This window comes from Phyllobates terribilis, unplaced genomic scaffold (genome assembly GCF_046119375.1).
Source record: "Phyllobates terribilis strain yellow unplaced genomic scaffold, ASM4611937v1 Scaffold_66__1_contigs__length_7565176, whole genome shotgun sequence".
Lineage (NCBI taxonomy): Eukaryota > Metazoa > Chordata > Amphibia > Anura > Dendrobatidae > Phyllobates > Phyllobates terribilis.
Window position 1 is genome coordinate 6,162,580 of NW_027362826.1, and position 27,603 is coordinate 6,190,182.

A 27,603-nucleotide genomic window follows, 5' to 3' on the forward strand; every position below is an offset into this window, starting at 1 on the left:
ATTACTGTTTTTTTCTCTCTAATTTTTTTAAAAAAATATCTAGAACATTTTTCGTCTTCCTCCACATGTTTTATTCTGGAGCGGAAAATGAGCTCTTTCCCTTTTTGTTCTAGTGATTTTGTTATTTCTTCTTTCAGTATTTTAATATCTTTTTCTACTTCTAGACCATTTTCTCTAAGTTTATATAAGGTCTGTAACCGGGTATTTAAATTATTATATAATTCTAGCTTTTCTTTTGCTTTATATATGCTTTTCTTAATAAAAAAATCTTTTATTTTTTTTTTCATTTTATCCCACCAGGCACTTATACGGACATTTACATCTTTCTTCCTCCTGCAGTTTTTATAAAATTCAATAAAATCCGATAAAATCTTAGAATCATTTAAAAGGGATACATTCATTTTCCAAGTTTTTTTCCCACATTTTTTATTAGCATTAATTTTTACACTAAAAGATAAAAATTTATGATCTGAGAAGATATTATCGTGGGTTTCACATTTATCAGGTAAAATTTGTTCTGAACCGAATATAAAATCTATTCTTGAACTGCAATTTAAATTGCTCCAGGTAAAGCCGGCCTCTACTGAACTAGTCTTGTTGCATTCTTTATAAATATCAACAAGTCTAAAATCACTTAAAATATTACTTAACATACCGGAAGTTTTGTCATAGTTTCTACTTACGGCTGTAGAGCGCCGACTTTCACCCTTTAAAATACAATTAAAATCACCTGCCAAGATAAAAGGTTCAGAGGTATTAATAAATAATGGTAAAATCTCTAACATGTCAGCTCTTTCATTTTTATCTGGGGACCCATAAAAATTTAAAAATTGCCATTTTACACCATTAATAAAAGCTTTAACTAATAACATACGACCTGGTAAAATCTCTTGGATAAAATCAATTTGAACGTTTCCCTTAAAAAGTATAGCTATCCCTGCTGATCCGGTAACATTTGACCCGGACCACACTGATGGGCCACATTTCCAATCCTCTTTGTATTTTTTGTAGGATACTGTGTGCGGGATATTGCATTCCTGTAAAAAGAAGACGGAAGCAGTAAGACAAGTTAAAAAATTAAATAATGTTACTCTTCTGGTTTTTGATTTTAGACCCCTCACATTGAGGGAAATGCCCTTAAGTTCTGCCATTGGAGGAAAGTAAAAAAATTATATAAAACAGAAATACGGAACTTACTTCCTATCCGCTGAACCGGCCAGACCACTTACGCTCGAGCTACTTCCCTCGTCCGAATTTATCGTAAGTAAGGACTCCATGGAGGAGGAACTTGACTCACCAAGACAATGACCCAACGCTACATGTGAGTAGCTTGGGAGACAACTAAGAGGAACAGCACCCTGGGTCTCCATGGGCTGGCCATTCAGATCCTTATCAGGTGGGTCCCCAGGTGGCTCCCCTGCACCCAGGGGAGGCCGACACACAGGGGAAGGTTGTGTACAAGGCAATGTACCCGAGCTCACGGAGCTGGCAAGGCCCGGCTCCCCACCGGGGTCAGCAGGGTCCGGGACCTTTGGGGGACCAACGTCCACATCCCCACCAGGAGATGTGTCCATCTGATCCCCATCAGCCGCTCCATTCGAACCATCTTTCTTCCCTCTTTTCTTTTTATGGGGACCCACCGTAGTCCAGTTAGCCTCAGACTCAGGCCCAGGAAACCCAGTTTTTGCCTCGGGCTCGGTGTCAACCTTCTGCCGGTCTCTTTTGGTTTTACCGATCATGCCCTTTTGTTCCTTTTCTGCCTTTCTTTTAGCCTCCCTGTTGTCTTGGTGCCAACTTTTCCTCACTGCTTGGGAGTTACCCTTCATTACCTCTGAGCTTTCCTCATCACTCGAATCGCCCTCTTTGCTCGCTGAGGCTCCAGGTTGTTGTTCCTCCTCCTGAGGGGTGGTCTGACCTGTTGGTTCATTTTCGGATGTCCTGGCCTTTTCCTTCCGTCTCTGTTCGGCCTCCCAGAACCTATGTGGGCATGAAAAATAAAAATGACCAGGTTTTTGGCAGAAATTACATTTTTTATCATGAGGACATTCTTTGGTGTCATGTTCTGTACTAGCACAGTTTCTACAGGTTGCCTCACAGTCATCCTTAAAATGGCCATATTTTCCACAGTTTCTACAAAAGGGTGGCATACCAGAAAAAAAGAAGTCTCCATTTGAGGAACCTATTTTAAAACGTGCAGGAGGGAGTTTCACACCGCCTGGGAAATTAGGGTCTCTTTCACATGTTACTAGAAATTTCCATTTGGACGTCCATATGTGAAACTCATTAAGTACTTTCCCTATACATTTTACACTTTTAAAGTACATTGAAAGAAAACATGTTAGTTCCACTGAAGTAACGAAAGGAGAAAATACTTTAAGGATTACCATTTTTACCTCATCCAGGACGTGCTCGATAACTTGTATTCCTTTTAGAATAGGATTGTTTTTTGCCTTTCTGGCTCTTACCAGGACATCCTGAAAAATGCCTTCCCCGGTGAAGGTGATGTCATAATCGCCACGCCTCGGATAATCCTGGATAGAGAGAATCTCGTTCTTCTGCACATGAAAGAGCCCTTCAAGCACGTCCTGGACTACGTACCGCAATTTCCTTTCATCACTTCCGCCCTCTGTGAAATGAATACGGATAGTGTTTTTAAGCCTCGCATAGTGAGGCACGAGGTTGGGGTCAACCTCCATGGTAACGCAACAAGAAAAAGCAAATCGCAAACCACTTGCAATCTGCGCCTTTCAGAGTTCTGTAAACAGAAACACCTGAGAGGCTGGGGGGGATCGCAACCCGTTACCCTGGGACTAAGCCCTCTCCCAATAGCAGCAGGCAGGGGAGCCCACCGAAGTGGGTCACCCTGCAAGGCCGAGGAGAGGGGTACCCGAGTACCTTCTGGACCACAGTCGCCTGTACAAGACACTTGACCGCAGCCAAAAGGCCGAGAAGCGATAACCAGAATTGGTTTCGGCCTTCGTTGCCACCCTCTGATCCTGAAAAGTCCATTTGTGGAGATGGCCACCTGGACTCCCGTTAAGAAGACATGTTGTCAACCTCTAGATCCCTTACATGCCTGCACTTTTCGGCTTGCTGCTGCAGCAATCCACGCGTTTTAGATCTGCATGACTCCAACTATTTTAGCACAGCACCCTCACCCCCTGCTGTTCCCACCCGCCTCAACACCGGTGGAAGGGAGGAGAACCAATTAAGGGGGGGACGAGCAGCTGTCTACCCTTAGCAGGTGTGTTGCTGATTACTTACCTTTCCTGCTGCTGTTGGCTGTCCAGCAGCAGACTGAAGGTGGCTGCTGCCGTGCGCTGGTATATAAAGGCTCAGAGCCTATTATGACACGCGCAGCCAGTGTTCCATTGCCACATTCCATCTACTGCAGGCAGGATACCTGGCTGGTTGAACGGCACTGAGAAGCTCACAGAGACCGCCATAAGCAACAGTTTAAAAGAATGCCACAGACTAATCAACCAAACTTTTTGGGTTGGGTTATTTCTTATAGTCTGCAGGCATTAAATGAAAGAAGTCAGTGTTCCACCAGAGGGAGACAACGTTTCAGAAAAGGCATTGGAGCAAACCAAAAAAGAAATTTTAAGTGCAGCAGAGTAACCAGCGCACATACCTGTTAGCTCAGGTGAGTTTAAATGGCTGCTGTTGATAACAAGGGCATTTGCTAAATAGATGGTGTGTGTGCAACAATATACTGAAAGAACAATTATATTGTGCAGCTTATCTCACCACCTGTAATTAGTTAGGTGAAAGCTCCAAAATGCTTGCCTAATATGGCTGTTTATCCAAAAGGAAGTAAAGAGGGAGAGCTAGATAGATAGCATTGCATTACAGTACATGGCTATGCAATGCAGAGTTGCTGAAGTTGAACCAAAATGAGTTTGTCATCTGGCTTCTGCAACTTTTAACATGAAAAATACAATGAGGAGAAGAAAAGCAAAGCCAAAAAGTCCATCCAAAAATCCGACAAACAAGCAAAAGCAACAAAAAGCGTTGAATTCAATTCTTTCTGATTTTAGAAACTGCATTAAAGAATGAGTGCACTGGTCCTGGAAATGCTGCAATACCAGGTCAATGCGTGGAGTGGACAGAGCAAGCTCTTTTACCACCTCCCTGTTCTAAAAATCCATTTAATATATGGTCCCCAGATAGGGGACGTATCAGATATTAAACTGATAAGAACAGATACTACACTTGATCTTAGCCAAAAGGCCGAGAAGCGATAACCAGAATTGGTTTCGGCCTACGGTGCCACCCTCGGATCCTGAAAAGTCCATTTGTGGAGATGGCCACCTGGACTCCCGTTAAGAAGACATGTTGTCAACCTCTAGATCCCTTACATGCCTGCACTTTTCGGCTTGCTGCTGCAGCAATCCACGCGTTTTAGATCTGCATGACTCCAACTATTTTAGCACAGCACCCTCACCCCCTGCTGTTCCCACCCGCCTCAACACCGGTGGAAGGGAGGAGAACCAATTAAGGGGGGGACGAGCAGCTGTCTACCCTTAGCAGGAGTGTTGCTGATTACTTACCTTTCCTGCTGCTGCTGGCTGTCCAGCAGCAGACTGAAGGTGGCTGCTGCCGTGCGCTGGTATATAAAGGCTCAGAGCCTATTATGACACGCGCAGCCAGTGTTCCATTGCCACATTCCATCTACTGCAGGCAGGATACCTGGCTGGTTGAACGGCACTGAGAAGCTCACAGAGACCGCCATAAGCAACAGTTTAAAAGAATGCCACAGACTAATCAACCAAACTTTTTGGGTTGGGTTATTTTTTATAGTCTGCAGGCGTTAAATGAAAGAAGTCAGTGTTCCACCAGAGGGAGACAACGTTTCAGAAAAGGCATTGGAGCAAGCCAAGAAAGACATTTTAAGTGCAGCAGAGTAACCAGCGCACATACCTGTTAGCTCAGGTGAGTTTAAATGGCTGCTGTTGATAACAAGGGCATTTGCTAAATAGATGGTGTGTGTACAACAATATACTGAAAGAACAATTATATTGTGCAGCTTATCTCACCACCTGTAATTAGTTAGGTGAAAGCTCCAAAATGCTTGCCTAATATGGCTGTTTATCCAAAAGGAAGTAAAGAGGGAGAGCTAGATAGATAGCATTGCATTACAGTACATGGCTATGCAATGCAGAGTTGCTGAAGTTGAACCAAAATGAGTTTGACATCTGGCTTCTGCAACTTTTAACATGAAAAATACAATGAGGAGAAGAAAAGCAAAGCCAAAAAGTCCATCCAAAAATCCGACAAACAAGCAAAAGCAACAAAAAGCATTGAATTCAATTCTTTCTGATTTTAGAAACTGCATTAAAGAAGGGGTGCACCGGTCCTGGAGATACTGCAATACCAGGTCAATGCGTGGAGTGGACAGAGCAAGCTCTTTTACCATCTCCCTGTTCTAAAAATCCATTTAATATATGGTCCCCAGATAGGGGACGTATCAGATATTAAACTGATAAGAACAGATACTATACTTGATCTTAGCCAAAAGGCCGAGAAGAGATAACCAGAATTGGTTTCGGCCTACGGTGCCACCCTCTGATCCTGAAAAGTCCATTTGTGGAGATGGCCACCTGGACTCCCGTTAAGAAGACATGTTGTCAACCTCTAGATCCCTTACATGCCTGCACTTTTCGGCTTGCTGCTGCAGCAATCCACGCGTTTTAGATCTGCATGACTCCAACTATTTTAGCACAGCACCCTCACCCCCTGCTGTTCCCACCCGCCTCAACACCGGTGGAAGGGAGGAGAACCAATTAAGGGGGGGACGAGCAGCTGTCTACCCTTAGCAGGAGTGTTGCTGATTACTTACCTTTCCTGTTGCTGTTGGCTGTCCAGCAGCAGACTGAAGGTGGCTGCTGCCGTGCGCTGGTATATAAAGGCTCAGAGCCTATTATGACACGCGCAGCCAGTGTTCCATTGCCACATTCCATCTACTGCAGGCAGGATACCTGGCTGGTTGAACGGCACTGAGAAGCTCACAGAGACCGCCATAAGCAACAGTTTAAAAGAATGCCACAGACTAATCAACCAAACTTTTTGGGTTGGGTTATTTCTTATAGTCTGCAGGCATTAAATGAAAGAAGTCAGTGTTCCACCAGAGGGAGACAACGTTTCAGAAAAGGCATTGGAGCAAGCCAAAAAAGACATTTTAAGTGCAGCAGAGCAACCAGCGCACATACCTGTTAGCTCAGGTGAGTTTAAATGGCTGCTGTTGATAACAAGGGCATTTGCTAAATAGATGGTGTGTGTGCAACAATATACTGAAAGAACAATTATATTTTGCAGCTTATCTCACCACCTGTAATTAGTTAGGTGAAAGCTCCAAAATGCTTGCCTAATATGGCTGTTTATCCAAAAGTAAGGAAAGAGGGAGAGCTAGATAGATAGCATTGCATTACAGTACATGGCTATGCAATGCAGAGTTGCTGAAGTTGAACCAAAATGAGTTTGTCATCTGGCTTCTGCAACTTTTAACATGAAAAATACAATGAGGAGAAGAAAAGCAAAGCCAAAAAGTCCATCCAAAAATCCGACAAACAAGCAAAAGCAACAAAAAGCATTGAATTCAATTCTTTCTGATTTTAGAAACTGCATTAAAGAATGAGTGCACTGGTCCTGGAAATGCTGCAATACCAGGTCAATGCGTGGAGTGGACAGAGCAAGCTCTTTTACCACCTCCCTGTTCTAAAAATCCATTTAATATATGGTCCCCAGATAGGGGACGTATCAGATATTAAACTGATAAGAACAGATACTACACTTGATCTTAGCCAAAAGGCCGAGAAGCGATAACCAGAATTGGTTTCGGCCTACGGTGCCACCCTCGGATCCTGAAAAGTCCATTTGTGGAGATGGCCACCTGGACTCCCGTTAAGAAGACATGTTGTCAACCTCTAGATCCCTTACATGCCTGCACTTTTCGGCTTGCTGCTGCAGCAATCCACGCGTTTTAGATCTGCATGACTCCAACTATTTTAGCACAGCACCCTCACCCCCTGCTGTTCCCACCCGCCTCAACACCGGTGGAAGGGAGGAGAACCAATTAAGGGGGGGACGAGCAGCTGTCTACCCTTAGCAGGAGTGTTGCTGATTACTTACCTTTCCTGCTGCTGCTGGCTGTCCAGCAGCAGACTGAAGGTGGCTGCTGCCGTGCGCTGGTATATAAAGGCTCAGAGCCTATTATGACACGCGCAGCCAGTGTTCCATTGCCACATTCCATCTACTGCAGGCAGGATACCTGGCTGGTTGAACGGCACTGAGAAGCTCACAGAGACCGCCATAAGCAACAGTTTAAAAGAATGCCACAGACTAATCAACCAAACTTTTTGGGTTGGGTTATTTTTTATAGTCTGCAGGCGTTAAATGAAAGAAGTCAGTGTTCCACCAGAGGGAGACAACGTTTCAGAAAAGGCATTGGAGCAAGCCAAGAAAGACATTTTAAGTGCAGCAGAGTAACCAGCGCACATACCTGTTAGCTCAGGTGAGTTTAAATGGCTGCTGTTGATAACAAGGGCATTTGCTAAATAGATGGTGTGTGTACAACAATATACTGAAAGAACAATTATATTGTGCAGCTTATCTCACCACCTGTAATTAGTTAGGTGAAAGCTCCAAAATGCTTGCCTAATATGGCTGTTTATCCAAAAGGAAGTAAAGAGGGAGAGCTAGATAGATAGCATTGCATTACAGTACATGGCTATGCAATGCAGAGTTGCTGAAGTTGAACCAAAATGAGTTTGACATCTGGCTTCTGCAACTTTTAACATGAAAAATACAATGAGGAGAAGAAAAGCAAAGCCAAAAAGTCCATCCAAAAATCCGACAAACAAGCAAAAGCAACAAAAAGCATTGAATTCAATTCTTTCTGATTTTAGAAACTGCATTAAAGAATGAGTGCACTGGTCCTGGAAATGCTGCAATACCAGGTCAATGCGTGGAGTGGACAGAGCAAGCTCTTTTACCATCTCCCTGTTCTAAAAATCCATTTAATATATGGTTCCCAGATAGGGGACGTATCAGATATTAAACTGATAAGAACAGATACTATACTTGATCTTAGCCAAAAGGCCGAGAAGCGATAACCAGAATTGGTTTCGGCCTACGGTGCCACCCTCTGATCCTGAAAAGTCCATTTGTGGAGATGGCCACCTGGACTCCCGTTAAGAAGACATGTTGTCAACCTCTAGATCCCTTACATGCCTGCACTTTTCGGCTTGCTGCTGCAGCAATCCACGCGTTTTAGATCTGCATGGCTCCAACTATTTTAGCACAGCACCCTCACCCCCTGCTGTTCCCACCCGCCTCAACACCGGTGGAAGGGAGGAGAACCAATTAAGGGGGGGACGAGCAGCTGTCTACCCTTAGCAGGAGTGTTGCTGATTACTTACCTTTCCTGTTGCTGTTGGCTGTCCAGCAGCAGACTGAAGGTGGCTGCTGCCGTGCGCTGGTATATAAAGGCTCAGAGCCTATTATGACACGCGCAGCCAGTGTTCCATTGCCACATTCCATCTACTGCAGGCAGGATACCTGGCTGGTTGAACGGCACTGAGAAGCTCACAGAGACCGCCATAAGCAACAGTTTAAAAGAATGCCACAGACTAATCAACCAAACTTTTTGGGTTGGGTTATTTCTTATAGTCTGCAGGCATTAAATGAAAGAAGTCAGTGTTCCACCAGAGGGAGACAACGTTTCAGAAAAGGCATTGGAGCAAGCCAAAAAAGACATTTTAAGTGCAGCAGAGTAACCAGCGCACATACCTGTTAGCTCAGGTGAGTTTAAATGGCTGCTGTTGATAACAAGGGCATTTGCTAAATAGATGGTGTGTGTGCAACAATATACTGAAAGAACAATTATATTTTGCAGCTTATCTCACCACCTGTAATTAGTTAGGTGAAAGCTCCAAAATGCTTGCCTAATATGGCTGTTTATCCAAAAGTAAGGAAAGAGGGAGAGCTAGATAGATAGCATTGCATTACAGTACATGGCTATGCAATGCAGAGTTGCTGAAGTTGAACCAAAATTAGTTTGTCATCTGGCTTCTGCAACTTTTAACATGAAAAAAACAATGAGGAGAAGAAAAGCAAAGCCAAAAAGTCCATCCAAAAATCCGACAAACAAGCAAAAGCAACAAAAAGCATTGAATTCAATTCTTTCTGATTTTAGAAACTGCATTAAAGAATGAGTGCACTGGTCCTGGAGATACTGCAATACCAGGTCAATGCGTGGAGTGGACAGAGCAAGCTCTTTTACCATCTCCCTGTTCTAAAAATCCATTTAATATATGGTCCCCAGATAGGGGACGTATCAGATATTAAACTGATAAGAACAGATACTACACTTGATCTTAGCCAAAAAGCCGAGAAGCGATAACCAGAATTGGTTTCGGCCTATGGTGCCACCCTCGGATCCTGAAAAGTCCATTTGTGGAGATGGCCACCTGGACTCCCGATAAGAAGACATGTTGTCAACCTCTAGATCCCTTACATGCCTGCACTTTTCGGCTTGCTGCTGCAGCAATCCACGCGTTTTAGATCTGCATGACTCCAACTATTTTAGCACAGCACCCTCACCCCCTGCTGTTCCCACCCGCCTCAACACCGGTGGAAGGGAGGAGAACCAATTAAGGGGGGGACGAGCAGCTGTCTACCCTTAGCAGTAGTATTGCTGATTACTTACCTTTCCTGCTGCTGCTGGCTGTCCAGCAGCAGACTGAAGGTGGCTGCTGCCGTGCGCTGGTATATAAAGGCTCAGAGCCTATTATGACATGCGCAGCCAGTGTTCCATTGCCACATTCCATCTACTGCAGGCAGGATACCTGGCTGGTTGAACGGCACTGAGAAGCTCACAGAGACCGCCATAAGCAACAGTTTAAAAGAATGCCACAGACTAATCAACCAAACTTTTTGGGTTGGGTTATTTTTTATAGTCTGCAGGCGTTAAATGAAAGAAGTCAGTGTTCCACCAGAGGGAGACAACGTTTCAGAAAAGGCATTGGAGCAAGCCAAAAAAGACATTTTAAGTGCAGCAGAGTAACCAGCGCACATACCTGTTAGCTCAGGTGAGTTTAAATGGCTGCTGTTGATAACAAGGGCATTTGCTAAATAGATGGTGTGTGTGCAACAATATACTGAAAGAACAATTATATTGTGCAGCTTATCTCACCACCTGTAATTAGTTAGGTGAAAGCTCCAAAATGCTTGCCTAATATGGCTGTTTATCCAAAAGGAAGTAAAGAGGGAGAGCTAGATAGATAGCATTGCATTACAGTACATGGCTATGCAATGCAGAGTTGCTGAAGTTGAACCAAAATGAGTTTGTCATCTGGCTTCTGCAACTTTTAACATGAAAAATACAATGAGGAGAAGAAAAGCAAAGCCAAAAAGTCCATCCCAAAATCCGACAAACAAGCAAAAGCAACAAAAAGCATTGAATTCAATTCTTTCTGATTTTAGAAACTGCATTAAAGAATGAGTGCACTGGTCCTGGAAATGCTGCAATACCAGGTCAATGCGTGGAGTGGACAGAGCAAGCTCTTTTACCACCTCCCTGTTCTAAAAATCCATTTAATATATGGTCCCCAGATAGGGGACGTATCAGATATTAAACTGATAAGAACAGATACTACACTTGATCTTAGCCAAAAGGCCGAGAAGCGATAACCAGAATTGGTTTCGGCCTACGGTGCCACCCTCGGATCCTGAAAAGTCCATTTGTGGAGATGGCCACCTGGACTCCCGTTAAGAAGACATGTTGTCAACCTCTAGATCCCTTATATGCCTGCACTTTTCGGCTTGCTGCTGCAGCAATCCACGCATTTTAGATCTGCATGACTCCAACTATTTTAGCACAGCACCCTCACCCCCTGCTGTTCCCACCCACCTCAACACCGGTGGAAGGGAGGAGAACCAATTAAGGGGGGGACGAGCAGCTGTCTACCCTTAGCAAGAGTGTTGCTGATTACTTAACTTTCCTGCTGCTGCTGGCTGTCCAGCAGCAGACTGAAGGTGGCTGCTGCCGTGCGCTGGTATATAAAGGCTCAGAGCCTATTATGACACGCGCAGCCAGTGTTCCATTGCCACATTCCATCTACTGCAGGCAGGATACCTGGCTGGTTGAACGGCACTGAGAAGCTCACAGAGACCGCCATAAGCAACAGTTTAAAAGAATGCCACAGACTAATCAACCAAACTTTTTGGGTTGGGTTATTTTTTATAGTCTGCAGGCGTTAAATGAAAGAAGTCAGTGTTCCACCAGAGGGAGACAACGTTTCAGAAAAGGCATTGGAGCAAGCCAAAAAAGACATTTTAAGTGCAGCAGAGTAACCAGCGCACATACCTGTTAGCTCAGGTGAGTTTAAATGGCTGCTGTTGATAACAAGGGCATTTGCTAAATAGATGGTGTGTATACAACAATATACTGAAAGAACAATTATATTGTGCAGCTTATCTCACCACCTGTAATTAGTTAGGTGAAAGCTCCAAAATGCTTGCCTAATATGGCTGTTTATCCAAATGGAAGTAAAGAGGGAGAGCTAGATAGATAGCATTGCATTACAGTACATGGCTATGCAATGCAGAGTTGCTGAAGTTGAATCAAAATGAGTTTGTCATCTGGCTTCTGCAACTTTTAACATGAAAAATACAATGAGGAGAAGAAAAGCAAAGCCAAAGAGTCCATCCCAAAATCCGACAAACAAGCAAAAGCAACAAAAAGCATTGAATTCAATTCTTTCTGATTTTAGAAACTGCATTAAAGAATGAGTGCACTGGTCCTGGAGATACTGCAATACCAGGTCAATGCGTGGAGTGGACAGAGCAAGCTCTTTTACCATCTCCCTGTTCTAAAAATCCATTTAATATATGGTCCCCAGATAGGGGACGTATCAGATATTAAACTGATAAGAACAGATACTACACTTGATCTTAGCCAAAAAGCCGAGAAGCGATAACCAGAATTGGTTTCGGCCTATGGTGCCACCCTCGGATCCTGAAAAGTCCATTTGTGGAGATGGCCACCTGGACTCCCGATAAGAAGACATGTTGTCAACCTCTAGATCCCTTACATGCCTGCACTTTTCGGCTTGCTGCTGCAGCAATCCACGCGTTTTAGATCTGCATGACTCCAACTATTTTAGCACAGCACCCTCACCCCCTGCTGTTCCCACCCGCCTCAACACCGGTGGAAGGGAGGAGAACCAATTAAGGGGGGGACGAGCAGCTGTCTACCCTTAGCAGTAGTATTGCTGATTACTTACCTTTCCTGCTGCTGCTGGCTGTCCAGCAGCAGACTGAAGGTGGCTGCTGCCGTGCGCTGGTATATAAAGGCTCAGAGCCTATTATGACATGCGCAGCCAGTGTTCCATTGCCACATTCCATCTACTGCAGGCAGGATACCTGGCTGGTTGAACGGCACTGAGAAGCTCACAGAGACCGCCATAAGCAACAGTTTAAAAGAATGCCACAGACTAATCAACCAAACTTTTTGGGTTGGGTTATTTTTTATAGTCTGCAGGCGTTAAATGAAAGAAGTCAGTGTTCCACCAGAGGGAGACAACGTTTCAGAAAAGGCATTGGAGCAAGCCAAAAAAGACATTTTAAGTGCAGCAGAGTAACCAGCGCACATACCTGTTAGCTCAGGTGAGTTTAAATGGCTGCTGTTGATAACAAGGGCATTTGCTAAATAGATGGTGTGTGTGCAACAATATACTGAAAGAACAATTATATTGTGCAGCTTATCTCACCACCTGTAATTAGTTAGGTGAAAGCTCCAAAATGCTTGCCTAATATGGCTGTTTATCCAAAAGGAAGTAAAGAGGGAGAGCTAGATAGATAGCATTGCATTACAGTACATGGCTATGCAATGCAGAGTTGCTGAAGTTGAACCAAAATGAGTTTGTCATCTGGCTTCTGCAACTTTTAACATGAAAAATACAATGAGGAGAAGAAAAGCAAAGCCAAAAAGTCCATCCAAAAATCCGACAAACAAGCAAAAGCAACAAAAAGCATTGAATTCAATTCTTTCTGATTTTAGAAACTGCATTAAAGAATGAGTGCACTGGTCCTGGAAATGCTGCAATACCAGGTCAATGCGTGGAGTGGACAGAGCAAGCTCTTTTACCACCTCCCTGTTCTAAAAATCCATTTAATATATGGTCCCCAGATAGGGGACGTATCAGATATTAAACTGATAAGAACAGATACTACACTTGATCTTAGCCAAAAGGCCGAGAAGCGATAACCAGAATTGGTTTCGGCCTACGGTGCCACCCTCGGATCCTGAAAAGTCCATTTGTGGAGATGGCCACCTGGACTCCCGTTAAGAAGACATGTTGTCAACCTCTAGATCCCTTATATGCCTGCACTTTTCGGCTTGCTGCTGCAGCAATCCACGCATTTTAGATCTGCATGACTCCAACTATTTTAGCACAGCACCCTCACCCCCTGCTGTTCCCACCCACCTCAACACCGGTGGAAGGGAGGAGAACCAATTAAGGGGGGGACGAGCAGCTGTCTACCCTTAGCAAGAGTGTTGCTGATTACTTAACTTTCCTGCTGCTGCTGGCTGTCCAGCAGCAGACTGAAGGTGGCTGCTGCCGTGCGCTGGTATATAAAGGCTCAGAGCCTATTATGACACGCGCAGCCAGTGTTCCATTGCCACATTCCATCTACTGCAGGCAGGATACCTGGCTGGTTGAACGGCACTGAGAAGCTCACAGAGACCGCCATAAGCAACAGTTTAAAAGAATGCCACAGACTAATCAACCAAACTTTTTGGGTTGGGTTATTTTTTATAGTCTGCAGGCGTTAAATGAAAGAAGTCAGTGTTCCACCAGAGGGAGACAACGTTTCAGAAAAGGCATTGGAGCAAGCCAAAAAAGACATTTTAAGTGCAGCAGAGTAACCAGCGCACATACCTGTTAGCTCAGGTGAGTTTAAATGGCTGCTGTTGATAACAAGGGCATTTGCTAAATAGATGGTGTGTATACAACAATATACTGTAAGAACAATTATATTGTGCAGCTTATCTCACCACCTGTAATTAGTTAGGTGAAAGCTCCAAAATGCTTGCCTAATATGGCTGTTTATCCAAATGGAAGTAAAGAGGGAGAGCTAGATAGATAGCATTGCATTACAGTACATGGCTATGCAATGCAGAGTTGCTGAAGTTGAATCAAAATGAGTTTGTCATCTGGCTTCTGCAACTTTTAACATGAAAAATACAATGAGGAGAAGAAAAGCAAAGCCAAAAAGTCCATCCAAAAATCCGACAAACAAGCAAAAGCAACAAAAAGCATTGAATTCAATTCTTTCTGATTTTAGAAACTGCATTAAAGAATGAGTGCACTGGTCCTGGAAATGCTGCAACACCAGGTCAATGCGTGGAGTGGACAGAGCAAGCTCTTTTACCATCTCCCTGTTCTAAAAATCCATTTAATATATGGTCCCCAGATAGGGGACGTATCAGATATTAAACTGATAAGAACAGATACTACACTTGATCTTAGCCAAAAGGCCGAGAAGCGATAACCAGAATTGGTTTCGGCCTACGGTGCCACCCTCGGATCCTGAAAAGTCCAATTGTGGAGATGGCCACCTGGACTCCCGTTAAGAAGACATGTTGTCAACCTCTAGATCCCTTACATGCCTGCACTTTTCGGCTTGCTGCTGCAGCAATCCACGCGTTTTAGATCTGCATGACTCCAACTATTTTAGCACAGCACCCTCACCCCCTGCTGTTCCCACCCGCCTCAACACCGGTGGAAGGGAGGAGAACCAATTAAGGGGGGGACGAGCAGCTGTCTACCCTTAGCAGGAGTGTTGCTGATTACTTACCTTTCCTGCTGCTGCTGGCTGTCCAGCAGCAGACTGAAGGTGGCTGCTGCCGTGCGCTGGTATATAAAGGCTCAGAGCCTATTATGACACGCGCAGCCAGTGTTCCATTGCCACATTCCATCTACTGCAGGCAGGATACCTGGCTGGTTGAACGGCACTGAGAAGCTCACAGAGACCGCCATAAGCAACAGTTTAAAAGAATGCCACAGACTAATCAACCAAACTTTTTGGGTTGGGTTATTTTTTATAGTCTGCAGGCGTTAAATGAAAGAAGTCAGTGTTCCACCAGAGGGAGACAACGTTTCAGAAAAGGCATTGGAGCAAGCCAAGAAAGACATTTTAAGTGCAGCAGAGTAACCAGCGCACATACCTGTTAGCTCAGGTGAGTTTAAATGGCTGCTGTTGATAACAAGGGCATTTGCTAAATAGATGGTGTGTGTACAACAATATACTGAAAGAACAATTATATTGTGCAGCTTATCTCACCACCTGTAATTAGTTAGGTGAAAGCTCCAAAATGCTTGCCTAATATGGCTGTTTATCCAAAAGGAAGTAAAGAGGGAGAGCTAGATAGATAGCATTGCATTACAGTACATGGCTATGCAATGCAGAGTTGCTGAAGTTGAACCAAAATGAGTTTGACATCTGGCTTCTGCAACTTTTAACATGAAAAATACAATGAGGAGAAGAAAAGCAAAGCCAAAAAGTCCATCCAAAAATCCGACAAACAAGCAAAAGCAACAAAAAGCATTGAATTCAATTCTTTCTGATTTTAGAAACTGCATTAAAGAAGGGGTGCACCGGTCCTGGAGATACTGCAATACCAGGTCAATGCGTGGAGTGGACAGAGCAAGCTCTTTTACCATCTCCCTGTTCTAAAAATCCATTTAATATATGGTCCCCAGATAGGGGACGTATCAGATATTAAACTGATAAGAACAGATTTTTTTTTTAATTTGGCTATCCCCTGCAGAGGGATAAAACCGTTTATTAAAACTTTAACAAATTACAAGCATAATTAAACAAATACCAAACGTTAAAAGACAAATGAAATTTACAAAACAAAAAAATACAAAGATTTTAAATAATTAGGTTCCATTGGTCAACAAGCCATTTTTTGGAAATATGTACATTCTTCTTTTTGTCAATTAAATAATAAGTATACATTTCACATAAACATAAACTTAAAACATCATTCACTGATAAAACATCTTGTTTAAAAATAGCAATGTTGCGCGCTTTCCAGAGAGATGACTTGGCGCAGTTCACTGTCTTCCAAGCCATTGTGTACTGGTCCATTGTGGGGCATTCCATAAGTCCGTATAGCACAGTTTTATATGTAAAGTCCTTGAGGTCTGCCACCCTTTCCAGTAGGGGGAGCAGTCTTCTCCAGAAATCCTTTGCAAAATTACATGTCCATAATAGATGTTCCACCGTTTCCTCGTCTTGGCATCCGGCTCTTGGGCAGATGGCAAACCTCACAAATCCTCTTCTGTACTGGAATGCCCGGCAAGGAAGACAGCGGTGCATGCAACTCCAAGCCAGATCTCTCTGTTCATTAAAAAGATAAAAACGTTAATCATTTTCCAGATAGACATAGATTTGTCATCATCATATCTGTCAACATTACATATTTCCTCACTTTTACGTATTTCTTTAATTAGTTTCTTACTATTTCTTAATTCCTCTATTTTCTTAGTCCCTAAATTAAAATCGGACACTATTTTCCTTAAAATCTCATAATGCGTCGACAAATTAAAAGCATGGGGCACAGATATATTAACTTCATACCATCCAAACTTTCTCATAAAAAATCCTGTATTAAAACGCATAAAAAAGGACCAATAGTGATTCTTAAAAAGGGCATTAAAACAGTAAACGAACAGATGGATTAAAAGAAACCTATTAAAATCTGGAAAATCTTTACCACCTTTTACTTTTGATTTCATCACGATTTCTCTTTTCAGCTTTTCCATTTTTGAGTTCCAAAAGAAGGTAAAACAGGTTTTGGTTATCTTTTTTAAAACAATAACAGGCGGGGGGAAAACCATGCTAAGATACAATAAAAGAGGTAAAATCACCATCTTTAAAACCAATACTTTACCCTCCATTGTAAGTCTCCTCATGTTCCACATACATATTTTCGTATTTACTTTCTGTGTAACTGTTTCCCAACTATTATAACCATCATTATTTTCAGTGAATGATATACCTAAAATGGAAATGGATTCGGAGACATTAATTGGTAGATCGCGTAAAATCATCCCCCCAACACTTAAAATGTTACACTTATTAAAATTGATTTTAAAACCAGAAGCTAGACAAAAGGATTGCACTTGATGGAGAGTGGCCGTAAGTGATGGTGCATCTGTACACAAGACCGCCACGTCATCCATGTAGCCTACAACCTTGGCCTCCAAACCACCGCTTCCAGGCAGAGGGACACCGCATATCTGTTTATTTTGGCGTATTGCACATAACATTGGTTCCAGTGCACAGATAAACAGTAGGGGGGACAGAGGGCATCCCTGTTTCACCCCTGACCGTAAAAATACCTCTTGTGTCTTAAAACCATTCACTAAAATCTTACTTGTACAATCCTTGTAAAATGCTTTAAGCGATAGTAAAAACCCTTCTGGTATGCCCATTTTCTCTAAAACTTTAAAAAGATAAAAGTGTGAGACACGGTCAAATGCTTTTTCAAAATCAATAGATAAAATCGCCATTTTCCCCTTTCTGTCTTTCACATCCTCAATACAGTCTTTCACTAAATTCAGATTGTCCCATATACTGCGCCCCGGCACCCCACACACTTGATTAGAATGAATAACTTTGCTGATGACTTCTTTTAGACGATTTGCACAAATTTTAGCCATTATTTTATAGTCACAATTTAAAAGTGTTATTGGTCTCCAGTTTTCTAATTTTGATTTATCGCCTTTTTTGTATAGGAGGGAGACTTCACCTTTCTTCCAGGAATTTAATAAAACCTTATTATTAAAAACCTCAGTAAACAAATAAAACAAATCATCTTTTAAAATATCATAAAAAGATACATAAAATTCTATTGGGATGCCATCAGGACCAGGGACCTTTCCAGTTTTAAAACTTTTAATAGTTTTTAACACTTCTTGTTCCGTTAAAACTTGGGATAAAAACTCTTGGGATGCGGGATCTAAAACAGCTGTTAGTCCTTGCAGCGAATCATCCATTAATTTATTATCTATATTTTTTCCATTAAAAAGATTAGAAAAAAAAAACTCAACTTTACCCAGCATATTTTTTATATTATTCTCACCATCTATATGGTCAATTATCACTTTTTCTTTTTTATTTTTCCTAAAAAAATATCTGGAACACTTTTCATTTTCTTCTATATGTTGTACTCTAGAACGAAAAATGATCTCTTTTCCTTTTTGTTCTATCCATTTTGAAATCTCTTCTTTTAAGTTTGAAATATCAAGTTGTACATCTATCCCATTGTCTCTGAGCTTAAATAATGTTTGTAGGCGGGTATTTAAAATTCTATATTCTTCATATTTTTCTTTGGCTCTACATATACTCTTTTTAATAAAAAAGTCTTTTATTTTTACTTTCATTCTATCCCACCATACACTCATAGTCTCATTTGTTTTTTTCCCTTTTCTACATTTCCTATAAAACTCAATAAAATCTGATAAAATCTGCGGGTCGGTTAAAAGGGATACGTTCATTTTCCAGCTTTTCTTACCACATTTTTTGTTGTCATTTACTTTTATGGTAAAGGATAAAAGTTTATGGTCTGAAAATATATTAGCTAAAACTTCACATTTGGCAGGTATTGTTTTATCTGAACCAAAAATAAAATCAATCCTAGAGCTACAATTAGCATTGCTCCAAGTGAAACCGGCGTCCTCTGTGCTGTCACTATGACACTCTTTATATATGTCTATCAATTTAGCATCTTTGACTATATCATGTAGCATACCTGAGGTTTTATCGTAGTTCCTGCTTACAGAGCTGGAGCGCCGGTTTTCACCTTTTAAAACACAATTAAAATCCCCTGCTAAGATAAAAGGTACAGAGTTATTAATAAATAATGGTAAAAGATCAAGCATTTCGGCTCTTTCATTTTTCTCTGGGGATCCATAAAAATTTAAAAACTGCCATCTAATACCATCAATAAAAGCTTTTACTAATAAAATACGACCTGGTAAAATTTCCTGAATAAAATCAATTAAAACGTTCCCTTTAAAAAGTATGGCTACACCCGCTGATCCTGCAGCATTCGATCCGGACCAGACAGATGGCCCACACTTCCACTCATCTTTATATTTTTGATATGACATTTCATGTGGGATATTACATTCTTGCAGAAAAAATACAGATGCAGTAAAACACGTAAAAAAATTAAAAAGAGCAGTTCTTCTCGTGTTAGATTTTATGCCTCTCACGTTGAGGGAAATACCTTTCAGTTCAGCCATCATTAGAAAATGTAGAAATTTTACTTAGGTAACTAAGAGCAACGGATTTACCTGTCCGATGAACCTGATCAGACCACTGGGCTTGCGCCTCCCTCCTCATCTGATAGTATCGTCACGAGAGTCTCCGTGGAGGAGGAAAGATTACCACATTTATATAAACCCGACGCTACACTGGCATAGCTCAGAGGGCTGGCTGGCAGAACCCGCTGGGTCTCCATTGGCTGGCCATGCAGTTCCTCATCAGGTGGGTCCCCGAGGGGTTCCGCCGCCCCTGTTTGACCTGTAGAAGGTCGTCCTATAGGAGGGGGTTGCGCACAAGGCAGAGCCTCTGACTCTTCAGAGGCAGCAAGATCCCGGTCCCCACCTGTAGCAGCGGAGACCAAAACCCCTGAGGGTCCAGCGTCCACGTCCCCTTCTGGAGAAGTGTCCATCTGTTCACCTCCTGCTGCCTCCTCCGAACCACCCTTTTTCTTTTTCTTAGGATCCACGTTTATCCACTCAGCGCCCTCAGCACTAGGAGACCCAGACTGGGCATGGGCTTCTGTGTCGGCCTTTTGCCGGTCCCTTTTGACCTTACCAGTAGTGCCCTTCTGCTCCTTCTCAGCCCTCCTTTTGGACTCCCGCAGGTCCTGCAGCCAGGTTTTGGGATTTGGTATTTTACCTGTCATAGACTCTGGAGACACTTCACTATTTGGTACGCCCTTATTGTCTCCAGAGGCTCCAGGTTGTTGTTCCTCCTCCTGAGGGGTGGTCTGATCTTTTGGTCCTTGGTCGGACGTCTTGGACTTCAACTTTTGCTCATCTTCCCGAAATCTGTGAGGGCAAGAAAAATAAAAGTGACCTGGAGTCTGGCAAAAACTGCATTTCTTTTCCTTAGGGCATTCTTTTGTCTCATGTTCTTCACTAGCACAATTTCTACATGATACATGACAGTTTTCTTTTGAATGACCATAGCGCCCACAATTTCTGCAATATACTGGCATCCCAGAAAAGAAGAAATCCCCATTTGTTTGCCCAATTTTGAAACGGGCAGGGGGGAGCCGTATACCACCTGGTGTATTTGGATCTCTTGTACACTTCACAAGGAATTTCCACTTAGATGTCCATATGTTATATTTGTTTAATATCTTCCCAATACATTTAACACTTTTAAAATAAATTGCTAGAAATGACATTACTTCTGGAGCAGAAACAAAGGGCGAAAATATTTTTACAATAACCAGTCTTACCTCATCCAGGACGTGCTCAACAATTTGTATCCCTTTCAAAACAGGACTATTTTCAACTTTTTTTAACTTTTCTAGTACATCTCTAAAAATACCTTCTCCGGTGAATGTGATGTCATAGTCACCTCTTCTGGGATAATCCTGGATGGAGAGAATTTCATTCCTTTGTACGCCAAGAAGGTTCCTGAGCACGTCCTGGACAACATACCCTAATTTCCTCATATCCGAGCCACCCGCCGTGAAGTGAACTCGGATAGAGTTTTTTAGCCTCGCATAAAGAGGCACGAGGTTAGGGTCAACCTCCATGGAAAAACGCAACAAGGTTGCAAATTGCAGCCGCTTGCAATCTGCGCTCCCAGTGTTCTTGCAGCGAAAAACACCTGGAAGCTGGGGGATCGCAACTCGTTAACCTGGGACTAAGCCCTCTCCCTAATAGCAGCAAGCAGGTTAAGTCCACCAAAGTGGACGATCCTGCCAGGCCAAGGAGAGGGGTACCCGAGTGCCCTTCAACCACAATCTCCTGCAATAAAGCACTTGATCTTAGCCAAAAGGCCGAGAAGCGATAACCAGAATTGGTTTCAAACTACGGAGCCACCCAAGGATCCTGAAAAGTCCATTTGTGGAGATGAGCTCCTGGACTCCCGTTAAGAAGACATGTTGTCAACCTCTAGATCCCTTACATGCCTGCACTTTTCGGCTTGCTGCTGCTGCAATCCACGCGTTTTAGATCTGCATAACTCCACCTCTTTAAACACAGCACCTTCACCCCCTGCTGTTCCCACCCGCCTCAACACCGTTGGAAGGGAGGAGAACCAATTAAGGCGGGGGGTGGGGTGGAACGAGCAGCTGTCTACCCTTAGCAGGAGGGCTCCTGATTACATACCTCTCCTGCTGCTGCTGCTGCTGGCTGTCCAGCAGCAGACTGAAGGTGGCTGCTGCTGTGCACAGGTATATAAAGGCTCAGAGCCTATTATGACACGCGCAGCCAGCGTTCCATTGCCACATTCCATCTACTGCAGGCAGGATACCTGGCTGGCTGAATGTCGCTGAGAAGCTCACAGAGACCGCCATAAGCAACAGTTTAACAGAATGCCACAGACTAATCAACCAAACTTTTTGGGTTGGGTTCTCTTTTATAGTCTGCAGGCATTAAATGAAAGAAGTCAGTGTTCCAGCAGAAGGAGACAACGTTTCAGAAAAGGCATTGTAGCAAACCAAAAAAGAAATTTTAAGCGCAGCAGAGTAACCAGCGCACATACCTGTTAGCTCAGGTGAGTTTAAAAGGCTGCTGTTGATAACAAGGGCATTTGCTAAATAGATGGTGTGTGTGCAACAATATACTGAAAGGTCAATTATATTGTGCAGCTTATCTCACCACCTGTAGTTATTTAGGTGAAAGCTCCAAAATGCTTGCCTAATATGTCTGTTTATCCAAAAGGAAGTAAAAAGGGAGAGCTAGAAAGATAGCATTGCATCACAATACATGGCAATGCAATGCACAGTTGCTGAAGTTGAACCAAAATGAGCTTGTAATCTGGCTTGTGCAACTTTGAACATGAAAAATCCAATGAGGAGAAGAAAAGCAAAGCCAAAGAGTCCATCCCAAAATCCGACAAACAAGCAAAATGAACAAAAAACATTGAATTCAATTCTTTCTGATTTTAGAAACTGCATTAAAGAAGGGGTGCACCGGTCCTGGAGATACTGCAATACCAGGTCAATGCGTGGAGTGGACAGAGCAAGCTCTTTTTCCATCTCCCTGTTCTAAAAATCCATTTAATATATGGTCCCCAGATAGGGGACGTATCAGATATTAAACTGATAAGAACAGATTTTTTTGATTGAATATATCTTTTATTAGCACAAAAAAATAAGTTAACAGACAGTGTACAGTGCCGCAGCCCAGTACACACAGAATTCTACATCATATTTACATAGCATGAGGATACGACGCACTAACTAGACACATCACACCCCTATGCTACACAAAACACTCAATCTGAAAGAAAAAGCATATCAATCAATACAGTACGACGAACCGTGATAAGGGATAGGGATTGGGAAAAAGGGGATGGGGAGGGGAAAATCACAGGCCCGAAGCTTTATTGAAAGACAAGACACATAAGGGGAGAGGGGGAGGAGGGGTTTAGTCCTCATCCTCGTCCTCCGGACCGTCCATGATGGAATAGTCTCTGAGCAGGCTGTGGATCAGCCTGCGGCAGTCCTGGATGGACATCCTCTCCCTCCTCAAGATGAGCCGGTTCCTGCGACCCAAAGGGCATCCTTGAAGCAGTTCATAAGGCGCCAAGCCTCCTGGATGGCTCCGACGGTATGAACCCCAGGGAAGAGTCCATAAAGCACAGAATGGTGCGATAGGCTCGCCCTACGGACAGAGTTCCTCAGGTCGTCCTCAAGTGCAGTCAATAGGCGCTGTGCAAATCCGCAGTCCCAAAAAGTGTGCAAAGATGTTTCCTCCACGAAGGGGCACCTTGGGCAGTACCGGGTCTTGCACAGGTTCCGGGCATGCATGAATGACCGGACGGGCAGTCCGCCCTGAATCGCCATCCACGACAAGTCCTTGTGCCCGTTGGTCAGCCTGTCAGACGACACATTTGTCCACACAGTCTCCAGCGTGTCCTGGTGAAGTCCTGTGATGTTCTCCACGTCATCCTTGGCTCTGATTAGCTTGTGGATAGTTTTGGGCTTCCACAAGTCGGGCTTGAGTCCCTCTAGTTGATGCTCCCCCACAAATCGAACGACGTCTCCGTAGAACCATGGCGTCGTCCAGTTGTAGGGGAAGGAGCTGTCCCACTTGTCCCAGCCGAGTCGCCTCCAAAGAGGAAGCAGGAAGAAGCGAGACATGGACCTGCCCGCGGAGCCATTCTTGACTTGCAAAGTCCGGCGGACACAATCACACACAAAAGAGGATCGCAGGAGGGTGGGGATATCTGGAACGCCCTTCCCACCCTTGCGAGGCTCCTTGTACATGACGGCCCGCCTGACTCTGTCCATCTTGGATCCCCAGACAAAGTGAAACACTGTCCTGGTAATGGCCCTGCACACAGTGACGTGTGGGGGCCAGGCCTGCGCCGTGTACTGCAAGACGGGCAGGACCTCATTACGCAGGACGAGTGCCTTACCCTCACAAGTGAGGTGTCTGAGGCTCCAGAGTCCGATCCGTTGCTTCACCTTGGCCAAGCTTTCTTGCCAGGACTTGAGGGCCGCTCCTTCCTTCCCGAACCAGACTCCCAGCACCTTGAGGAAATCCGGTTGAATGTTGAAGGGGAAGGGGGCGGAGGAGGCCGGCTGCCAATCCCCGAAGAGCATGGCTTCCGACTTCCTGCAGTTGACTTTGGCCCCTGAAGCCCGGCCGAACCTCTCACACGTCTGGACGAGGGCGTCGACTGAACCACGATCAGCGCAGAAGACGGTGACGTCGTCCATGTAGAGCGAGCACTTGACCTCGTGTCGTCCCGGACCCGGTGCGGTGATCCCTCTGATCTCTCCATTCTGCCGGATAGCCTCTGCGAAGAGTTCTATAACACAAACAAAAAGAAGAGGTGATAGAGGGCAGCCTTGTCTGACCCCAGAGAGGACAGGGAAGGGGTCAGTCTTCCAGCCGTTCACCAACACCGAGCTGTGGATATCAAAATACATCAGACGGACATACGAACAAAACATGTTACCCAAACCTAACCGGTGCAGAGCTCGGCCCATGAACTCGTGGGAAACCCGGTCGAAGGCCTTCTCCTGATCCAAGGAGACCAGGGCCGCGTGTGCGCGGCGGACCTTGATGTACTCGACCGTGTCCCGCACGAGAGCGAGGCTGTCTGCGATGCGACGTCCAGGGATGCCGCAGGTCTGGTCCGGGTGGATGATCCGTCCGATCACCGTCTTAAGTCGTGTCGCCATCGTCTTGGCCAGGATCTTGTAGTCCACGTTGAGCAGAGTGATGGGACGCCAATTCCTCAGGTCGCACCTCTCTCCCTTCCGCTTGTACAGGATCGTGACCATTCCTTCCCTCAAAGATGGAGGCATTCTACCCTCCACCACCATCTCCTCGTACAGGTCCAACAGGTCCGGACAGATGAGGTCTCCCAGCGCTACATAGAGCTCCGCTGGAAGACCATCACTGCCCGGGGTCCTGCCGGTCCTAAAGGATTTAGCGGCAGAGAGCAATTCGCCCACCATCAGAGGTTTGTCCAAGGCTGCCGTGCCTGCAGGATCAAGATGGTTAGTGATACCTGACAGGAACTTATCAGCAGCGTCGGGGTCGGTAGTCTTGTGGGAGTAGAGTTCGCTGTAGAAGTCGCTGACGACCCTCATCACGTCCTCCTTCCCACGTCGCATGTTTCCGCTCTCGTCTCGCAGCTCGTTCAGGGGCGTGTGACCGGCATGAAGTTTCCTGAAAAAGAATGAGTTACATTTCTCACCCTTCTCCAGATTCTCCACTTTGGAACGGAAGACGATTCGCTTGGACTCCTCCTCAAAGTGCCTTTTCAGGCTCTTCTTGGTCTCCTCCAGCTCCTCCCTCACGTCCCAGCCGCAGTGAAGAAGGTCCTGCAGCGACCGCAGCTCGCGCTGCAGCCCTCTGAAGTCCCTCCTCTTCTCACACGCCTGTTGTCGACCCTTGGCCTGAAAGAAACAGCGAAACTCAAGTTTAACATATTCCCACCAATCAGAGACTGTTTGGAAGCTACCCTTGTAGGACTGCCACATTGCGTAGGCTGCTCTCAGCTCCTCCACGACTTCATCCTGAGCCAGCAGAGCACAATTCAGCTTCCAGGAGCCGGGCCCGGACGGAAAACCGTCGCCGAGGACACCTTGTAAGTGAATGGCTCTGTGGTCGGAGAAGAAGCAGGAGACCATCGAGTGCCTACTCTGCCTGACTGCCCGAGAGGTGAACACAAAGTCAATCCTGGAGCGGAGTGAGCCATCGGGTCGGCTCCACGAATAGTTCGTGGAGCCTCTCCCCATGGAGCCCACCACGTCCTGAAGAGAGGCCTCGGTTACCATCTCGATGAGCAGCTTGGACGTGATGTCCAACTTGGCAGATGTGCCAGAACTACGACCATCCTCCTCGATGGGGCAGTTGAAATCCCCGGCCATCACTAAGGTCCTGGTGGTGGCAAGCTGAAGCCGCAGGGTCTGGAAAAGCTCCAAACGCTCATTCTTCAGTGGGGACGCATACACGAACAGATACTACACTTGATCTTAGCCAAAAGGCCGAGAAGCGATAACCAGAATTGGTTTCAAACTACGGAGCCACCCAAGGATCCTGAAAAGTCCATTTGTGGAGATGAGCTCCTGGACTCCCGTTAAGAAGACATGTTGTCAACCTCTAGATCCCTTACATGCCTGCACTTTTCGGCTTGCTGCTGCTGCAATCCACGCGTTTTAGATCTGCATAACTCCACCTCTTTAAACACAGCACCTTCACCCCCTGCTGTTCCCACCCGCCTCAACACCATTGGAAGGGAGGAGAACCAATTAAGGCGGGGGGTGGGGTGGAACGAGCAGCTGTCTACCCTTAGCAGGAGGGCTCCTGATTACATACCTCTCCTGCTGCTGCTGCTGCTGGCTGTCCAGCAGCAGACTGAAGGTGGCTGCTGCTGTGCACAGGTATATAAAGGCTCAGAGCCTATTATGACACGCGCAGCCAGCGTTCCATTGCCACATTCCATCTACTGCAGGCAGGATACCTGGCTGGCTGAATGTCGCTGAGAAGCTCACAGAGACCGCCATAAGCAACAGTTTAACAGAATGCCACAGACTAATCAACCAAACTTTTTGGGTTGGGTTCTCTTTTATAGTCTGCAGGCATTAAATGAAAGAAGTCAGTGTTCCAGCAGAAGGAGACAACGTTTCAGAAAAGGCATTGTAGCAAACCAAAAAAGAAATTTTAAGCGCAGCAGAGTAACCAGCGCACATACCTGTTAGCTCAGGTGAGTTTAAAAGGCTGCTGTTGATAACAAGGGCATTTGCTAAATAGATGGTGTGTGTGCAACAATATACTGAAAGGTCAATTATATTGTGCAGCTTATCTCACCACCTGTAGTTATTTAGGTGAAAGCTCCAAAATGCTTGCCTAATATGTCTGTTTATCCAAAAGGAAGTAAAAAGGGAGAGCTAGAAAGATAGCATTGCATCACATTACATGGCAATGCAATGCACAGTTGCTGAAGTTGAACCAAAATGAGCTTGTAATCTGGCTTCTGCAACTTTGAACATGAAAAATCCAATGAGGAGAAGAAAAGCAAAGCCAAAGAGTCCATCCCAAAATCCGACAAACAAGCAAAATGAACAAAAAACATTGAATTCAATTCTTTCTGATTTTAGAAACTGCATTAAAGAAGGGGTGCACCGGTCCTGGAGATACTGCAATACCAGGTCAATGCGTGGAGTGGACAGAGCAAGCTCTTTTTCCATCTCCCTGTTCTAAAAATCCATTTAATATATGGTCCCCAGATAGGGGACGTATCAGATATTAAACTGATAAGAACAGATACTACACTTGATCTTAGCCAAAAGGCCGAGAAGCGATAACCAGAATTGGTTTCAAACTACGGAGCCACCCAAGGATCCTGAAAAGTCCATTTGTGGAGATGAGCTCCTGGACTCCCGTTAAGAAGACATGTTGTCAACCTCTAGATCCCTTACATGCCTGCACTTTTCGGCTTGCTGCTGCTGCAATCCACGCGTTTTAGATCTGCATAACTCCACCTCTTTAAACACAGCACCTTCACCCCCTGCTGTTCCCACCCGCCTCAACACCGTTGGAAGGGAGGAGAACCAATTAAGGCGGGGGGTGGGGTGGAACGAGCAGCTGTCTACCCTTAGCAGGAGGGCTCCTGATTACATACCTCTCCTGCTGCTGCTGCTGCTGGCTGTCCAGCAGCAGACTGAAGGTGGCTGCTGCTGTGCACAGGTATATAAAGGCTCAGAGCCTATTATGACACGCGCAGCCAGCGTTCCATTGCCACATTCCATCTACTGCAGGCAGGATACCTGGCTGGCTGAATGTCGCTGAGAAGCTCACAGAGACCGCC

The 27,603-nt window shown here is 44.7% G+C and overlaps 12 non-coding genes and 1 pseudogene across 12 annotated transcripts; all 13 read right to left on the reverse strand.

Moving 5' to 3' along the window:
* Positions 1 to 4,054: 4,054 nt before the first annotated feature.
* LOC141194281 (U2 spliceosomal RNA) lies at positions 4,055 to 4,245 on the reverse strand. The gene has a single exon (XR_012267067.1). It is a non-coding gene; the product is annotated as a U2 spliceosomal RNA (small nuclear RNA).
* A 1,098-nt stretch (positions 4,246 to 5,343) lies between these two features.
* LOC141193557 (U2 spliceosomal RNA) lies at positions 5,344 to 5,534 on the reverse strand. Its single transcript, XR_012266464.1, has one exon. It is a non-coding gene; the product is annotated as a U2 spliceosomal RNA (small nuclear RNA).
* Positions 5,535 to 6,632: 1,098 nt separating this feature from the next.
* LOC141194282 (U2 spliceosomal RNA) lies at positions 6,633 to 6,823 on the reverse strand. The gene has a single exon (XR_012267068.1). It is a non-coding gene; the product is annotated as a U2 spliceosomal RNA (small nuclear RNA).
* A 1,098-nt stretch (positions 6,824 to 7,921) lies between these two features.
* On the reverse strand, positions 7,922 to 8,112 carry LOC141193593 (U2 spliceosomal RNA). Its single transcript, XR_012266499.1, has one exon. It is a non-coding gene; the product is annotated as a U2 spliceosomal RNA (small nuclear RNA).
* Positions 8,113 to 9,210: 1,098 nt separating this feature from the next.
* On the reverse strand, positions 9,211 to 9,401 carry LOC141194267 (U2 spliceosomal RNA). The gene has a single exon (XR_012267053.1). It is a non-coding gene; the product is annotated as a U2 spliceosomal RNA (small nuclear RNA).
* A 1,098-nt stretch (positions 9,402 to 10,499) lies between these two features.
* On the reverse strand, positions 10,500 to 10,690 carry LOC141194283 (U2 spliceosomal RNA). Its single transcript, XR_012267069.1, has one exon. It is a non-coding gene; the product is annotated as a U2 spliceosomal RNA (small nuclear RNA).
* Positions 10,691 to 11,788: 1,098 nt separating this feature from the next.
* LOC141194268 (U2 spliceosomal RNA) lies at positions 11,789 to 11,979 on the reverse strand. The gene has a single exon (XR_012267054.1). It is a non-coding gene; the product is annotated as a U2 spliceosomal RNA (small nuclear RNA).
* A 1,098-nt stretch (positions 11,980 to 13,077) lies between these two features.
* LOC141194285 (U2 spliceosomal RNA) lies at positions 13,078 to 13,268 on the reverse strand. Its single transcript, XR_012267071.1, has one exon. It is a non-coding gene; the product is annotated as a U2 spliceosomal RNA (small nuclear RNA).
* Positions 13,269 to 14,366: 1,098 nt separating this feature from the next.
* LOC141194287 (U2 spliceosomal RNA) lies at positions 14,367 to 14,557 on the reverse strand. The gene has a single exon (XR_012267073.1). It is a non-coding gene; the product is annotated as a U2 spliceosomal RNA (small nuclear RNA).
* Positions 14,558 to 15,655: 1,098 nt separating this feature from the next.
* On the reverse strand, positions 15,656 to 15,844 carry LOC141193639 (U2 spliceosomal RNA). Its single transcript, XR_012266536.1, has one exon. It is a non-coding gene; the product is annotated as a U2 spliceosomal RNA (small nuclear RNA).
* A 6,389-nt stretch (positions 15,845 to 22,233) lies between these two features.
* On the reverse strand, positions 22,234 to 22,426 carry LOC141193614 (U2 spliceosomal RNA). Its single transcript, XR_012266518.1, has one exon. It is a non-coding gene; the product is annotated as a U2 spliceosomal RNA (small nuclear RNA).
* A 3,280-nt stretch (positions 22,427 to 25,706) lies between these two features.
* Positions 25,707 to 25,792, reverse strand: LOC141193743 (U2 spliceosomal RNA; annotated as a pseudogene).
* A 1,115-nt stretch (positions 25,793 to 26,907) lies between these two features.
* LOC141193899 (U2 spliceosomal RNA) lies at positions 26,908 to 27,098 on the reverse strand. The gene has a single exon (XR_012266703.1). It is a non-coding gene; the product is annotated as a U2 spliceosomal RNA (small nuclear RNA).
* Between the last annotated feature and the right edge of the window lie 505 nt (positions 27,099 to 27,603).